The sequence below is a fragment of the Aristolochia californica genome, unplaced genomic scaffold (genome assembly GCF_029961685.1).
Source record: "Aristolochia californica isolate CCGP_79_NKW_82.1479 unplaced genomic scaffold, dmAriCali1.0.hap1 SCAF_5, whole genome shotgun sequence".
Lineage (NCBI taxonomy): Eukaryota > Viridiplantae > Streptophyta > Magnoliopsida > Piperales > Aristolochiaceae > Aristolochia > Aristolochia californica.
The window spans coordinates 37,916,014-37,934,651 of NW_027182214.1; the positions used below are offsets into that span (position 1 = coordinate 37,916,014).

The 18,638-nt window shown below is 37.4% G+C and overlaps 1 long non-coding RNA gene across 1 annotated transcript; it reads right to left on the reverse strand.

Annotated features, from left to right (window-relative positions):
- Positions 1-868: 868 nt before the first annotated feature.
- Positions 869-18,335, reverse strand: LOC137965566 (uncharacterized). Its single transcript, XR_011116099.1, has 3 exons — positions 18,255-18,335; positions 17,981-18,031; positions 869-881 (listed from the first exon to the last, which is right to left on the reverse strand). It is a non-coding gene; the product is annotated as an uncharacterized lncRNA (long non-coding RNA).
- Positions 18,336-18,638: the final 303 nt, after the last annotated feature.

Below are 18,638 nucleotides of genomic sequence, written 5' to 3' on the forward strand. Positions count from 1 at the left end.
CTATTATAAATAGATATTCATGTACTCTGATTACAACAGGTTATTGAAGTCAATGAAGTAATTCTCTTTTCCATAAATTCAACATAAACAACCCAAGACAAGCGCTAAAGGTTTAATCTAGCAGTAGCCTTAAAAATTAGAGAGATCGATGAAACTAAAGAACACAAGCACAAGCAGCTGTATTTAAGTTAGTCTAGCGTTTTTCTCAAGATCTAATAATTCCTGATACAACAAATCATCAAATCTCGATTGCTTCAAAGGTTGGAGAGATCAAACAATTACGGATTTGACATCTAACCTAGCAGTAGATTGTAATGAGTAATAAAATAATAGGCCTCCTAGTGATTAAATGAGACAGTCATGAAAGAAATTTATAGAAGAACATCGGATACTCAAAATATAAATTGAACGATGAAAATAAATCAGATCTCACAAATGTATTGATACCGAGGCTTCAATTTCCTTTGACCAAGTCTGAAAGTTTAGCCACGTAGGGCCATGAAGAAATCTGAAGAAAAAAACTAGAGAAAAGAAAGAGAAAAAGCTGGAAAATAGAAAATGAGGTTAGGGGCGCCGACCTCCTTTTCTCCTTTTTATTCCCCTTCTTTCTCCTAGTTTAGGGTTTTTCTTTTCGTGCCTCCGGTCTGGGTCAAAGTGCACGTGCCGCAACTTCAAGCTCGGTTTCGACCTGGATACAACCCGTATTACTCAAAATTCAAAACATAAACATTGTAGAACGTTTTCTTGGAATTCCATAGCATCTTGAATCATCTCCATCAAAGCTTGGATGAGAGAGTTATGCCCAGATTACGAAGCAATGTTGAAACTATCCAGAATCGCCCAATTAACTTCGCTTTGCACTTAACACTTCCATTTGCATCCTAAATCAAAATATAAGAATAATAAGTATATTTAGGCACCAAATAATTATAAAAGCCTAAGCATTAAGGGATAACAATATGACATTTTGCATTCTCATCAATTATCTTGCCTTGACGTGAATCAAGAATTCAAGAAGAGGGGAAAAATTGAAACCGTAAAGAGAGAATATGAAAAAATAACTTCTTGAATGGATGAGATAACTACTTGAATAGGGATCCAAACCTCCAAGCCCTGATACCATGTAGAAGTTAGGACCCCATGAGAATGACTCTAGGTTAACGTGGAAGAAGAAGGAGAGAAGAAAGAGAAGAGGGAGAAAGGAGAAGGACATTAGAGACGAGAGTTTGGATTAAGGGAAGGAGAAAATGAGTCAAGGGAGAAGAGAGGGTAGCTGGACGTTTTCTCAAAGAGAAGAGAAGGCTTGAATGCCTTACCTTTTAGCCAATGTTCTTATTTCTAGTGTTACAAAGCCCTTAGGGTTACAACTCAATAGATTAAAAGACATTAAGATAATGTATTTACATCTTCATGCCATCCTTATGGAACATACCATAAATAACCACTTTGCCACTCCTTTGACATGTGGGCTTCTAGCCTTGAGCCCATCTTCCAATAAAAGGTAAGTCTAGAATTAGGGTAAACAAAGTTTGGAGTTTTCCTTGATGAGCTTTAGGGTTTGGAGGTCCCTTTGACGATCTCCAGGTCCAGGTTCCCTCTTGAATATGAGTTTTCTTCCTTCTCTCTTTGATTTTTGTTTTACCTTGCTCTTCACCAAAAACAAGGGGAGAATTTCTTTCCCTTTTCCGAGCTCAACCAGAGGCTTCAGACTCTCTTCCGTCCACAGCAGCAAGAGAAGGCATCTCTCTCTCTCTTTTAGAGCAAAGATAAAGGCTTTCCAACCTCGATAACGAGAGCAGCCAAAATCAGAGGTTCTTCAGCCTCAAAGCTAGCAAGCAACAAGGTTAGAGTTGAATTTATGAAAAAGAAAAATAATTCATTAACTTATTATAATCAGAGTACATGAACCTCTATTTATAATAGAGGAAAGTAATAGAGTCCAATTACAATAAAACTACTTTTGTCCCTATTACACCCAAACTCTAACTCTTAAAGAGAAGTCCTAGCATAATTAAATAACCCAATATAGATAAACGACAAACATAACTCAAACTAGAACTCTTCTAGGACATGACCATAAGATAAACATGTCATTGTAAGTCCTTAATCTTCCAACTGTTGTGATCAGGATGCCATCTCATGGTGGGTCCTACTTCTTATGGGCTTGGGCCCATCTTGTGGGCCTTCTTTGGTTGTGTAGCCCATCTTATAATACTCTTAGATATGTGGCTCTTCCTTAGTCATGTGGGCTTGGGCATATCTTCCAACACTCCCCCTCAAGCTGGGAGTAAGAGAACAACATGAACTCCCAGCTTGCTGCAAATGATGTATAAAATCTTTTTGTATAAAATGACATATCTTCCAATATAGACAACACTCCCCCTCGTACTGTTGCATCCTTCTATGAGGCCCTGCTGGCATAATATAAGTGAGAGTAACAATCACTCCTAGCCGGTAAGACATTGTTCCATACTCCAATCCTAATGCTGGATGTAGGGCACACTCCGTCTTCTGTAGGTAGTGTATCGATCGGCATTCCTCTGAAGTGTCCACTACCATGTCCCTCCACAGGACAACGACTCTCAAATGATATGAGTAAGAAAAAGCCATTACGGGAGGGGTAGTGGGTTTATTTATATTGGTGTCCCAATATGGACACAGACTCTCATGGTATCCCAACCGTGATATTTTTTAGAGTTAAATTTTTCATGGTGTCCCAATCCGGGCATCGACTCTCATGGTGTCCCAACTATGATATTTTTTAGAGTAAAATAAATTATGGTATGAGAAAAGGTACTGATGCCACCTCTTCTTCAACAATAATGTCTTATCTGAAAAGACATAATTGCAACAGCCGTAATATAACACAACCATCTTCCAACACATATAACACGAACCAAAATAATAAACCTTGTAGAAGGACCCATAAAATAATTATAATCCGATATAAATATTTTTTTCTTAAATGCATAAGCTTCATATTTCGTGCTCCCCCTTTCCTGAATATTTTGGTTACATAAACTTATCCACAACATATGGAATAAAATACCTATTTCTTTACTTCTTCTACTTCTCCCCCTGAAGCTGGGAGGTGATGGCAGTGATCCCAGCTTGAATCAAATATGATAGATGCAACAATAAGCCGAAATAACATAGATCCAGTAATAAGCCTTTAAACCGGGGATAAGTGAGATATTTTCCTGATATAGTAACTCAAACAATGACACAAAACAAATGGCATAAATTCGGATTTTTCAATACAACAGAATACAACATGACCTTTGATTCTTCCGATGCGAATATATCTTTAAATATAGATCAGACTGACATAAAATTTTCTCCTTATGAAATTATACTTAAAAACCATTCATACAAGTATAACATATCTTCATAAAATATAATTATCAGAAGATAAATAATCGGATAGATTTCGGTCTCTATCATCTAGCCTAATTAAATATTGTTTCTCCTTTTTTTTCCAGAATGACCATTGACTCTTCCAAGATCGATATATCCTTATAAAAAAATCATACCGAGAATTGGTTGAATAGGCAAAAAAATAGACTTACAGATTTTTCTTTTGATATATAATTCTCTATATAAAGTCTCTTTCTTGGTAGCATAAATGCCTTAGAAATTGAAGGTTTCTGTTGCTGCTCGAACCTCATTTGCAATCTGACCTTTGTTGTTGCAAATATTGATTTATAACTCATATAAAATATTGGTTGAATAGGTAAAAGAATAGACTTATAGATATTTCTTTTGATATATATTTCTCCATATAAAGTCTAGTTTTTATAGCATAAAATACCTCAGAATTTGAAGCTTTATGTTGTTACTGCAATATGTCCTTCTTTCATTCAAATATTGATATCTCTCTATAGATAACTTTGATTGGAAAAAATAGTTTTTTCCTTGGAAAGGAGACTCAAATATCTTTCTGTCAATATCTTTCCTCTTGTAATGGCTTTTATTACTCCTACCATTTGAGAGTCGTTGTCCTGTGGAGGGACACGATGGTGGACAATTCAAACCAATGCCGATAGACACACTAACTACAGAAGACGGAGTGTGCCCCACATCCAACATTAGGAGTGGAGTATGGATCAATGTCTTACCGGCTAAGAGTGATTTTTACTCTCACTTATATTATGCCAGCAGGAGCCTCATGGAAGGACGCAACAACGTGAGGGGGAGTAATATTGGGGATGAAGGCATATTGGAAGATGTACCATTTTATACAAAAAGATTATATACATCATTTGTAGCAAGTTGGGAGTTCATGAAGTTCTCTCAACCCCAGCTTGAGGGGGAGTGTTGGAAGATTGTTATGGACTCAATAGCACACCGAGTCACTCAGAGGAGGAGACAATGACTCTCCAAGTCACCTACTTTTACTTTTATTATTTATGTTGCTTTTAATTTCGAATTTGATTGATTATGTAATAAGACTTGAAGGTAGGGGTATAGTTGGGATTATAAACCTAACCCTAACCTATCTTGGCATGAATGACCCTATTTAAAGGGTAAGGAATGAGAAATAAAGTTCAAAATTAGCAAAAACTAGGGTAATTTAGGTTCTTGCTAGGCTACCTATTCTAGGGTTTTTGGCGTGAACTATCTCGGTGGTTTGCTGCATCCATTAAAGAGTCCTTGAGGAGATCGTGGGAGGAAGGGGAAGAGGAATCACCCTTCTCTTCCAAGCTGCAAGAGCAATCTACCTCTGCCACAAACCAGGAGCAAGAGGAAGAGGTTTGCTTGACCCTTATCATCAAAGGAGGAGGCTTTTGAGTCACTGGTTGGAGGAGATCTTCAAGAGGTATTTCTGATTACCTTTTCCGTGTTTGGAAAGGTCTTCTCTGGTCTCTTTTATGTATAAGACAGTAGATGCATGGTTTTAGGGATTTATACCTGTTGATGTGAGTTATAAAATAAGGGTTTCATATCTGAGTGGTTAAACATTTCTTTAACTTGTTGGTTGCATCTATAATTGAGAAAAGGAAACTCTTTTTCAATTCTAATGTAAAAGGAGAAGTAGAAGAGAGTTCTTTTCACAAAAACGTGTTAAGAAACCCTCAAACAGTGTTGGATCCTTATTCAACTTGTCGAGTTACTAGATCCATGGCTAGGGACCATAACAACTTGGTATCAAAGCAGGGTAACCCGGCAAATATCAGCAGCCTTGAATTGCTTGAAGCTATCCTCAAAGGCAATGTAGATAATGAGAAACCATAAGGACAAAAAGATTTTTTATTCACAACGTTGTCTTAGTAGTAGTCACTGCTCAATAACCTTTGCCTTGGAAAATTTTCACTATTATGCTCTAATAGCTAGAAAAATACAAAGAGATTTTGGCTCTCTTCAACCATGTGTAGCTCAATACATGAGAGATTGTTGCTAGAATTTAGCTCTAACTAAACCTTTCTATCTAGATTATCGGGTTCTAAATGAACATTTCCCAAATAACATAAAACAAAAGGGAAAATATACACCCTTACTTGGACATATGCTTCTCCTTGAGAGATTTGAAACTTCCTCCTCTTTTATAGCACATTGTAGAATGATCAAGGAGCTTGTACTATCATGCATGTAAGGATGATTGAAAGAGATGAAATTTTTTCAAAGAGAGATAAAGCTTGCTGGCCTGAATATATGCCAATAAATGCTCATGCCTCTCTTTACTTATGGTTTGGTGGGGTACTTATAGTTTCCCCAACTCAAACTAGCCGTTATCTGCCTGTTGGTAAAAATCAAATCGTTGATTGATTGATCAATCACTGGTAAGTGATTGATCGATTAATCGATCATAACGACTACCTTTTCTTCACAACGGCTACTTATTAATTGATTGATTGATTGATCAATCAACATGTTACAGTTGCTCCAAAAAAGTTAAGTTGATTGATCATTGCCAGTGGCTGACCAATCAATCAAGATTCCCTCTGGCTATGTAATACAAGTATGATTGATCAATGTATTTTTTTTTTTTATCGATCATGCTTGAAGTCCCTTACTGGCAAAGTTCTGTCTAATCGATCAATCTGATGGATGATCGATCATTCCATGTTAATTCAGCAATCTTGGACAATTATAATTGATCAATCTCTATTGGATGATCGATCATGCGTTATAGCATAAAATGGCTATGTCATGGATGATCAATCAATCGATTATGGTTGATCGATCATGCTTTTTATTTCTGGCCTGCACAGTTCTTGATGATCGATCATAGAATGCCAGATAAAATTATGTCTTTATAAAGTATGAAAATTTCTCTCTAAGTGCTTTAAGATGTTTCTAAATAATATGTATGATGATTCTCCACATATATATATGCAATTTAATATCCTAGAGCTCCAATCTTCACAATTGTTAAGGAATTTTTTTTTGAATGTGTGTATAGTAGTACTTAAGGAATAGGAGTTAGAAAACTCTCTTACATAATATGACTGAGTTTAACTATTTTTCTATTAAAGCTTGACCTCAAGTCCTCATGTTGACTTCTTCCTTATGGGTGCTTCTTCAAGAGATGTTCTTCATTTGTGCTTGAGGTCTTCATTTTGGCTTTGATGTTTTAGACCTTGAGATGCTCTTGAAGGTTAAGTATCTGAAATACTACATTTGCAAGTAATTAGCTTAATTAAGTTTTGCTATCATCAAAAGCAATGTGAGAGTCAACATATAGTCAACACATTCTACCTTCCATTTTTTATTTCACCATACCCTTTCTGACCTCACTCTAATACCAAAATATTGGAGACAAAAGTATGAGAGGGAGCTTACTGGTGCTGGTGAGACTAAACAGTGCCAAAGTAAAGAGCTACTGGTGGGCGTTACTCTCCTCTCTAGACTTCGAGGGTCCAGAATCCTCCTTGAGCTGATTTTTCCTCCCTGCTCTCTCTACCAACTCCCTCTTTTTATCCCTTATCTTGCAACTAACTGTCCTTTAAGGAATAGTCTTGCTGCTGCCAGGTGGATGTGATCCGTTGGGTCCTTGCTTGCCCCATTCCCCCTTGTCTCTCTGATTTATTGTCTTTTGATTCACCTTCCCTCTATTGTATACACATAGGATCGCGGGTCCACCAATCTCCTTCCACGATTTTTAATGGCAACTCAAGACAAATTGCTTCTTCCCGAGGGGCAATCTTCCAACCATCCTCCAATGTCCAATCAGACAAATTATAAATATTGGAAGGTAAGAATGAAATTTATTCAATCCATGGATTGGGACATTTGGTATGTCACTATAAATGGATCATTTGAAACATTAAAATGGTAAATGGTCATATCATCTCCAAGGAGTATGGGGAATTGACTAGGGAAGACAAAGATCAACTTTGAACAAACTGAAAGGCCATAAATCTTCTCCTACGTGCCTTGGGTCCTAATGTGTTCAATAGAGACTTAAACTTGCAAAACCGCCAAAGAAATTTGGGACAAGTTGGAGGTGACCCATGAAGGAACTACACAAGGCAAGGCATTTAGGATTAGTTTACTCGTCGTCCAATACGACAAATTCAAGATAAAAATGGGTGAGTTTATTGGTGATATGAACTCCAGGTTTACCCACATAATAACTACATTATATATATTTGAAGAAGAAATTTTTACATATAGGAGAAATGACAAGCTCCTTAAGGCACTTCACAAATCATGGGACATGAGGAAGATAGTTATTTGCAAAAACATGAATTTTAGAATCATGAGCTCAGAAGAGCTATTAGTATTCTCCTCACCTATGAGATGGAACTAGAAGAAAAAGAGAAAAAGCAACTTAGAAAGAAAAATATTGCTCTTAGGCAAAGTCCAGTGAAGGTTCTAGTGAAGAAAGCTCTATTGAAGTAACTTTCATTACTAGACATCTTCAAATGATGTGTAGGAGGAAAAATAACTTTAGAAGAGGTTGATTCAAAGGAAATAATGAAAAATCTTTTGAAAGAACTAAGAATTATTTTGAATGAGGTCAAGCATGGCATAGAAGGAACAAACGCCCAAATCTAGAAGGGAGAACCCCATCCTCAAGCAAGGATTCTAGAACGAGAAAAAGAAGGTAAGAAGGTATTGATATCAACTTGGGATACAATAAGGAAGAATTCAGCCACTCCGAATAAGAAGAGAGTAACGTGATGCTCATGGCATTCAAGGATAATGACTCCACTACTTTAGAAGAGGTAAATAATTTAGACAATGAGAATGAATTTGTGATTTTACTTGAAAAATATGTTCTAAGTCTAAATAGATATAAGGAAAAATGCATTGCCCAAAAATATGAGCTAGCCCAGCTTAAGAATGAATTGATTGCATTAAAGGAAGCAAACGAAAGCCAAATGGCTAATGCTTCAAAGCAGCAAGGTGTGATTGAAAAACAATCTAGTGATAGAATAGATTTTGAAAGAAATTGTGTAGAACTAGAACAACTCAAAATCATATATCTCAAGAGAACAAATAGGAAGAACCTTAGGAAAAACAAAAAAGAAACATGGACAAAAGTTTACTCTCATTCCTCATATCTTATGCCACCATATGCCCACATTTTTTAAGTTACGAATGCAAATGGCATCAAACAAAGATGGGTGCCCAAATCAACCTAAAAGGGTTGTTGTAACCCATAAATCCTTAGGAAGACAAACCTTGATGTTCAAAGCAATTAGTGCATCTATTTTTTTTTCCAAAGGGACCAACTTAAATAGGATCTACAAGGGATGATCTTTTCTTTTTGTAGGTTTGTCTCTAAGTCAAAACACCCAATAATGTATATATCTTGGATAGTAGGTTTTCAAGGGATATTACTGGTGATAATAAGGAATTTGTAAAGCTTACATCGAAAGATGGAGGTCATGTTACCTTTGGAGGCAATAGTCAAGGTATCATCAAAGGAAATAGGTACCTCCAATCCTTTCATATCATATGTTTATTACGCATAAAGGTTGATACATGGTTTACTTAGCATTAGTCAATTTTGTGAGAAGCCCCCTCTTGAGAAGCCACCTAGGCCAATATGTTTATCCTCACACGAACATTTCAAATGGTATCAAAGCAACGTTGCTCTAGAAGCTCAATTTACAAGTTGGGTAAAAAAGATCCATATATAGCTACTAGTAGCACTTCTCAAGCTTTTTCGACAAGAATATATGTCATACAACCACTTCTATTTGATGAGATAAATTGCTCCCATAGGAAGTACAAGACGACACATTTCCTCGTATAATTTGAGTTTGACTTATGAAAAATCACAACCCAATGTCCCTGCACTCTCATGAAATGAAAATTAGATAAAGAAGAAAAGATGTCTTTTTAAATCACAAAACATTGATGTTACTATTATGTTCACTAAGTGCCACTGAATACTCTGGAGTAACAGGTGTAATTAGTGCAAAAAAAGTATGGGATTAACTTGAAGTAACCCAGGAAAGGATTTATCAAGTGAAAGAGGCAAAAATAAACATACTATCAAGTCAATGAGTATGAGAATTTTAAAATCAAGTGAGGAGAAACCATAGAGAACATGTGTGAGAGATTAAATGACATCCTGAGTAAACCAAACACCACCTTCACAAATAAACAAAAGTGGCCAAAGTCCTTATGAGTTCTCCCAAGGGAAGTGTTGATTTTCAAAACTCTATGGATTAGCTCATTGAAATAAGGATAGAAAGCATGTTAGGGAGAAAATAAAAAGAATAATGTGGTTATGGAGTTGTGTCCTAACCCTCCCCTTGAAGTTTTATTTATAGACAATTATAATTATGAAAATCCTTAATAAGGACTCATGAAATAATCTGTTGCAAGTCCATCGAAAAGTTGTGCACCAAATAATACGTTGACCGAGTAATAAGCTATCAATTATCCAATATAATAATCTGAGTAAATAAATGAGTCACGCAAAATCAGGGGACCGGGTTGAGATGGCCGAATTAGGCTAACCTAGACCGATTTGACTCAATCCAAGTTGACTTGGTCCAAGTTGAGCTAAAACAAGACTGAGTTGACCTGACTCACTAGGTTAACCCGAGTGGAACAGAGGAAACAACGCTCGGGTTGACGGTTCGTTGGTTCAGGTTGCTCAGCAGATTAAATCAATAAGATACAACTTGGCGGTTTTTTAATTCGGAAGCAGTGTCTTCATCTTCCCCACAACACCAACTTTCAAATAGAGTAGGACAGTAGGTTGATTCGTCGTCCAGAAACAACAACATAGTGGCGATGGGAAATAACCAGTGAGATGACCAACGAAGGATCACCAATGAACCAACTACTTTCGAAGAAAAAAAAACATTAGTAACGGTAACAACCAATGAACTCAGAAGATACGATTCTTTCTTCAGAAGATACAAGTTCTATACTTTTAGCAACAGGTGGAGATCCTTCCGAACATAGCAAGATTAAATATATTCTCAGCAGAATCCAAAGATCAATACACAATCTTTAGATAATTGTTAGACGAGTCTGAGTCTGTAGTAGTAAGCTAGGATAGAACCTTTCCGAACTTGATTGCAACTGTTGGAAGATGGGCTCAAGCCCACGAGCTCAAGACAAGAAGCCCACACGTCAAAGGAGTGGCATATGTGTAAAATATGGTACTTTCCATAAAGATGGCATAGAAGTGTAAATATGTGTTCCTTTTATGTCTTTTGTTTTATCAAGTTGTAGCCCTAAGGGCATTGTAAAACTATAAATAATGGCATTGGCTAAGAGGTAGGGCATTGAAGCACTCTCCTCTCTTTCCACAAATTCGTCCAGCCCTCATTTTTCTTTTTGACGCAACCCTCTTCTCTCTTAATCCAAACTCTCTCCTTCCACGTTCTTCTTCTTCTCTTCTCCTTCTCTCTTCCTCTTCTTCTTCTTTCTTGTTGATCTAAAGTTCCTTTCATGAGATCCTAAATTCTACATGGTATCAGAGCAAGGAGTTTAGGATCTCTCTTCATGGAGTTATTATGAAATTTATTCAAGAAGTTGTAAAAGGAGTTCAGTCATGAAGAGATAAGTTCATGCTCTTCTTATTTACGTTTTTTTTTGTTTTCTTTTCTTATTTACGTACTCCTTTTTACTGTTTTTCTTTACTTCTTGAATTTTGAGTCACATCAAGTCAAGATAAATCTTTATATGTTGTAGAGATTTATTTCTATGACTAAATTGATGTTATAATCTTGACTCTTTGTAAATCAATTACAAGAGTGATCAAGATCATTTTTTGTTTGCATCTTATTAAGATTGATGGGTGAAATTCAATTACCTTTATGTAATTTAGATCCATCTCATTTGCGGTAGAATTCTAGCACATGTTATTGTATCTTCTCCTACTTAAGGTTGCTCATGGGTTTGTGTTATGTTGTTGGATGCCCTTTATATGTTTGATGAAATTCCAGCAGTCATTTACCCTTCGTAGTTCCTTTTTTTTTAACTTCAACAATTGAATTTTTGTTCACGTTGAAGTCTCCCATGAGCTGAAGATAAATCTCTTCCAAGTGTCTTGGTTTGTCGTTAAATCTTCTCTAAAGTTTTGTTTATTGCTCGTTTGTATTGGAGTTTGGATTAAGGCCTAATCGGTTGCATATACTTTCTTCTCTTTGTTCTTATGAATACAAGAGAAGTTGAGTGATGGCTGGATGTTATTATCACTTTCTAAAGGCAAAAATTTGTTTATAATTTAGTGATGTTATTATCCTTCTCCTATTGATGCTCCATCGACGATGTTCTCTGGCAATCGGGGAACATCTTCCTCATCCCGAGGACAGGGCAGAAATATGAGAGGGGGTCGAACTATAAGAGGGGCTGAAAATAGAGGTGGTAGAACGGGTTAGAATTCTTTCTGTATTGAGCCTCAACTTTGCACTTATTGTGGCCGTCAGAACCACCTTGTGGCATCATGCTGAAAAATTCATGGCAAGCCTGATTGGGCCACAGCTAACCCAGTCTCGGTTAACGTTGAGAAAAATCAAGATAAGGATGAATCATCATCCAGAAATGTGACTCTTACGGCTGAGGACTATGCTGCATTTCAGAAAATAATGTCCTTCATGGAATCATCTATTCCCTCATCATCTACTGTTGCCACTACTATTGCCTCTAGTATGCTTTCTTCCTCTTCTTCCTCTTCCTCTTAGATCATCGACTCCGGGGCCTCTAAACATCTATCAGGTAACAAACACTTGTTGCAGTCTTTATCTCCTTATTATCCTCATAAATTCGTTACTATTGCTTATGGTACCCAAACCAAGGTCCTTGGCAAAGGTTTTTCCTCTCTTACTTCATCTATTCCCCTTCAAGATGTTTTGTTTGTTCTTCAATTTCCTTTAAATTTACTCTCGGTTAGTCAATTGATCAAACAATTAAATTGCTCTATCACCTTCTCACCGTCTTCTTGTGTCTTTTAGGATCTCACTACGAAGCGGGTGATTGGTGGCGGCCATGAAAAGGGGGGTTTGTACTACTTTACTCTTCCACCATTAGCTGCATTATCATCCACCACATCTGAGGCCCAACTTTGGCACAACCAACTTGGTCATCTGTCTACCCCTTCACTTCGTTCTTTGGTTCCATCTTTAAAAGGACTTTCTAATTTCAATTATGAGGTTTGTCAATTAAGTAAACATGTCAGGAGTACATATTCTCCTCGTCTTAAAACTAAAAGTACTACTCCGTTTGAGCTAATACATTCTGATGTATAGGGCCTTTATGTGTCTCAAATATTTCCCAAGTTAAATATTTTGTCATTTTTGTTGATGATTTTACTCGAGTGACTTGGTTATATCTATTTAAAAAGCGTTCCAAAATTCTTCTTTTGTTTAAAAATTTTCATACTATGGTCTTGGGAAGAAAATTCAAACCTTTAGATCTGATAATGCTAAGGAATACATGTCTCATGACTTCAAATCATTTTGTGAGAGTAATGGGTTTATTCATCAAACATCATGTGCCTAAACTCCTCAACAAAATGGTGTTGCTGAAAGAAAGAATCGTCATCTTCTTGAAGTTGCTCAGGGCCTCCTCTACTCCATGAAGGTACCCTATTTCTATTGGCCTCATGCTATACTTACAGCATGCTTTCTAATTAATAGGTTACCTTCATCAATCCTTCATCATAAAACTCCTTACTCTGTGTTATTTAATGGTGAAGATCCTTTTTCTCTTCCTTTGAAAGTGTTTGGATGTACGCGTTTTGTTCATTTTACATTCTCACATAAAAATAAACTTGATCCTCGGTCTATGAGGTGCATTTTTTTTGGGGTACTCTCGCACCCAGAAAGGTTAATGTCTATTACAATCCTACCCTTCGGATGATGTTTATCTCTTGGAATGTGACTTTCTTTGAGGACACCCCCTTCTACTTCTCCCATGATGCTCCTCTAGGATGGACTTGTCCTTCTACTACTCCTTGTCCGCTTGTGCCATTCAATCTTGAAGTGGAACAATCCCCTGATGCACCGGTTGTACCTTCACCCGTGGAGTTGTCGGATCCACCCGAGGTAAGTCCTTCTCCTCCTATGTATGGGCCTGATTTTGATACTCGGCCTATTGCTTTAAGAAAAGAACGTCGCTCCTGTACTACTTCACATCCTATCTCAAATTTTATGTCTCACCATCGCTTGTCTGCCGAGTGTTTTCAGTTTCTTGCGTCCCTTTCTTCTACTTCCGTTCTGTAGTCGTATCAAGAGGCCCTGAGACATCCAGGATGGAAGGCGGCTATGGATGAAGAAATGCACGCCTTATACGAAAACCAAACCTGGTACTTAACATCACTCCCAAAAGGTAAAAGATCAGTTGGTTGTCGATGGGTTTTTTTGGTGAAACATAATCCGGATGGATCGGTTGCTCGTCTTAAAGCTCGACTGGTTGCTAAGGGTTGTACGCAATGCTATGGGATAGATTATGAGGAGACCTTCACTTCTGTTGCAAAATTGAATTCGGTACGCATCATCTTATCTATTGCTGCTAACTCCTCATGGCCCATCTATCAGTTGGATGTTAAAAATACTTTTTTAAATGGTGATATCAGTGAGAAAATTTATATGGTTCAACCACCTGGTTATGTGGTTGAGGGGGGAGTCAGTATGCTGGTTAAAAAAGTCTTTATATGGGCTTAAGCAGTCCCCTCGGGCTTGGTTTGATAAATTTAGTCAAACACTCCTACGGTTTGGTTTTCATCGGTGCTCAGTTGATCATTCCGTATATTATAAAGATACAGTCAAAGGGAAAATATTATTGGCCGTATACGTGAATGATATTATCTTAATCGGTGATGATGTTTTGAGCATACAAGAGGTGAAGCAGATGATATGTCAGGAATTCAAGACTAAAGACCTTGGTATGCTTAAATATTTTTTGGATATAGAAGTTCTTCAATCCAAACATGGGATAATATTGTCTCAAAGGAAATATGTCTTAGATCTCCTTGAAGAAACAGGAATGAAGGGTTGTAGACCAGCTGACACACCTATGGATACAAATGTAAAATTATGTGCCACAAATGAAGAAGATATTGATATTAACAAATATCAAAGACTCATGGGAAAACTGATTTATCTCATGGTAACTAGGCCAGACATATCATATGTTGTAAGTATGGTGAGTCAATTTATGCACAAACCACAAATTACCCACTAGCAGGCTTTAGAGAGAATATTACGTTATCTAAAAGGAGCTTCAGGAAGATGATTGCTGTATAAAAAACATGGGCACTTCAACATAAAAGGCTTCTCATATGCAGATTGGGCTGGATCTCCTGATGATAGAAAATCTACATCAGGATATTGTACTCTGGTTGGGGGAAACTTGGTTACATGGAAAAGTAAGAAGCAAAATGTGGTCGCAAGATCTAGCGCCGAAGCAGAATACAGAGAGCTATGGCCCATACCGTTAGTGAACTTTTATGGGTCAGGAACCTTCTTACCGAACTAGGTTTTTATAAAAAGGGGTCCATGAATCTGCTTTGTGATAATCAAGCAGCCATTCATATCACTTCAAATCCAGTTTTTTTATGAAAGAACTAAATATATTGAGGTGGATAGTCATTTTATATGGAGAAGTTTCAGGCAGGAATAATCTCTCTCAAACATGTGTCATCTCAAGAGCAAGTAGCTGATATTCTCACTAAACCCGTTACATATAAAATCCTATCGTTTATATGTGGCAAGCTGGGTATTTATGATGTCTTTTCTCCTCCAGCTTGAGGGGGAGTGTTGGAAGATGGGCTCAAGCCCACGAGCTCAAGACAATAAGCTCACACGTCAAAGGAGTGGCATATGTGTAAAATATGGTACTTTTCATAAAGATGGCTTATAAGTGTAAATATGTGTTCCTTTTATGTCTTTTGTTTTATCAAGTTGTAGCCCTAAGGGCATTGTAAAACTATAAATAATGGCATTGGCTAAGAGGTAGGGCATTGAAGCACTCTCCTCTCTTTCCACAAATTCGTCCAGCCCTCATTTTTCTTTTTGACGCATCCCTCTTCTCCCTTAATCCAAACTGTCTCCTTCCTTCCACGTTCTTCTTCTTCTCTTCTCCTTCTCTCTTCTTCTTCTTGTTCTTTCTTGTTGATCTAAAGTTCCTTTCATGAGATCCTAAATTCTACAGCAACATTCAAATGGAAACCAAGATATGACTCTCAATGGACATGACTTGTTGAATCTCTGGTGAGTTTTTCAAATATCGAAGCAATTTTTGGAATGAAACACCAGATGTCAGTCGGTGAAGCTCCCGAATAACACTGCTAGACAGCTGGTTATGTTTTGATGAAGGTAAAGAATACAAGCTTTCCAGGAATAGTGCTGGAGATGATGATGTTACCAAGCTGGATCAAACCAGCCACGTTTTGCAAGCCAAGCTCCAATCGAGCAGATGGAACCAATCCTCCAGTGATCAAGGGATGTTGATAGAGGGCAATAACAACCTTCAATCAAATGAGATTGGCAAATATATCAGATATTGATGACAAATTGCATAGCAAATAAACGAACAACTATTGGAAGTGATCAACGACAGAACTATCCGGTAATGGCGAAGCAGAGATTAATCCAGCATTGGCAGAGCATAGATACGAGATCAGATGATCAAGAGAAGGAAAAAAAAAACCACCGATGTTGCTGTGAGAGTGACTTTTTCACCTGAGCTTTTAATCAATGGCTTCTTCACCCAAGCTTTTTATCAGCAGCACTGATACACACAATGGTCCGAGAAGCACTGTCATTCGAGAAGGTTGTGAGTGCATCGGACCAATTCGATCCAGCAAGTCTCAACATCAAAGATTGGGGAGCAGTAGATGTCTTTCAAAAAAATTTGTTTGACGAAGGTGGCCTTTCTCAGGTCCCTTTTCTAGACACAGAAAACTAGCGATGGATTCAACCAAATTCTCTAGTGTAGTTAAGGGGAATGGTTCAGGATATGCTCGGTAGTGACTTCTACCTTGGCGCCTTCAAGGATGGGTCGACTTGGGGGACAAGCAAATTTGTTGATGTCTCGTCCATTGATATGGGTCCAAGGCCAAAAATGCAAATTAGGGAATGAAGCCTTTTGTATTGCATTCCAATTCTAGGCCAGCCATGTTGTCTACGATTTTGTTAGTGAGGGTGAGGGTGAAGAGGGTGAACGCAGTGAGCCACAAAATGCAAGCAGACAATATAAACTGGTAGATAAACGAGAACAAGGTCACTCGACAAAGCGATCCAAAAAACCAAAAATGTCATAACTACAAGTCCCGAAAATCAATGATCTGATACCATGTTGATTTTCAAGACTCCATGGATTAGCTCATGGAAAAAAGGAGAGAAGGCATGTTAGGGAGAAAGCAGGAGGAAGAATGTGGCTATAGACTTGTGTCCTTACCCTCAACCCTATAACTCTATTTATAAATGAATAAAATTAAAATATTATAATTATACCCTTCACCCTATAAAAGTGAATAAGAGACAAGAAACTTAAACTAATTACATTAGTGTCATCTTTATGAGGTGACTTCTTATTTACCATCATACAACTTCTTTTGGACATGTGGCCCTTCCTTGGTCATGTAGATTTGAGCCCATCTTCTAACACACCTCTCTTTGACGTGTGGGACGTCATTGGTCGTGTGGGTTGGACATGTGGCCCTTCCTTGGTCATGTGGATTTGAGCCCATCTTCTAACACACCTCTCTTGGACATGTGGGTCATCATTGGTCATGTGGGCTGGACATGTGGCCCTTCCTTGGTCATGTGGATTTGAGCCCATCTTCTAACACACCTCTCTTGGACATGTGGGTCATCATTGGTCATGTGGGCTTGAGCCCATCTTCCGATAGGATAGACGCCAAAGGTCACAATCATCAATGAAACGAAAATAACAAAGCCAACTACAACTGATGAGCTAATGGGTAATCTCCTCACTTATGAAATGAGCCTCTAAAAGTTTAAAAAAGAAGATACAAAACAAAAAAGGATTTCCAATGCTCTCGTAATTGAAGAAATCTGATTACTTTGAACATGAAACTAACCTAGATGATGATATAGCTTTGTTTGTCAAGAAGTTTAAGAGATTGTAGACATTTAAATTTTATGTTAGTCCGTAAGTCTAATTGTATTGAGGGATCTTTTAAATTTTAGGTCAATCCATAAGTCTAGTGTATTGAGGGATCTGGTTTATGCAATAAATAAATTTTTTATATTATAATAGAAGTCTTTGTCAAGTAAAATTTTTGAATTCCTTCCAAATTTTCTCTCACAAATTTAAAAACTGATTCTCTGGTTCAATGGGTTCCGATATCATAAATAAGTACTGTATGACCATATGGATACACAAAACTTCTCTCTTTCTCCTAGTGGTAACATTATTCCAATGATTATGTGACAAACAACATTAAAACAGATATTCGGATACATGCTAGAGGTACTAACATCAACACCCTAGTAAACTTCATGCCCAGAGAAACAAGCGTACAAGATATCAAACTAGCAAAACAAATCCTATAAAAAAACAAAAAAAAAATCAAGAGACATTATGAAATAAATACCTGCAAACTCCAGCAAGCTTCCTCCACAAACATCACAAGCTACCAAAGCCACTAAAATTTGAGGAAAATAAAAAATTTAGCATGCAAAATAGTAGACAAGAGTGGGGAGAGGCCTGGGCCCTCTGTTAAGCTGTTGAGACTTTGATTCGAGAGAGAATCGTACGATTTGGAAGGGAGTAGTACAATTTGGGAGAAGAAACAGAAGGATTAAGCCGAATAGGAATGAAAAAGGAAGAATGCCAGTAAATAGAGAGAAGAGGAAGAAAAAACAAACCTGAAAGAAGCAACCTTTTGTAACCATCTCGAAGCCTTGGAGCAATTTGTCCACTATTGGGAGACTTGAGACTTCCGATTTCAGCCTTGATACTTCGGTTCTCCAAAATATCTCAAAGAGTTAGAAGACGCAGCCGTTGAGCCTGAAATGCAGTACTCTTCCGATTCTCTAAATGGCCAAAATAAAGGCTCTCAAAGAGTTCAAAAGGTCGAAGATGTTAACGAAGCAACTCAAAGTCAAAAGGGCTCACCCTTGGGTGCTTGATACCTTAATAGAACCGGGTTAACGGATAACCAGATGAGAAAAAAACTATTACTCATGTCCGTTTCAATTAAACAATGGGTAACAAAAAATTGCAAATGGGTAAACAGATAATTGAATAAT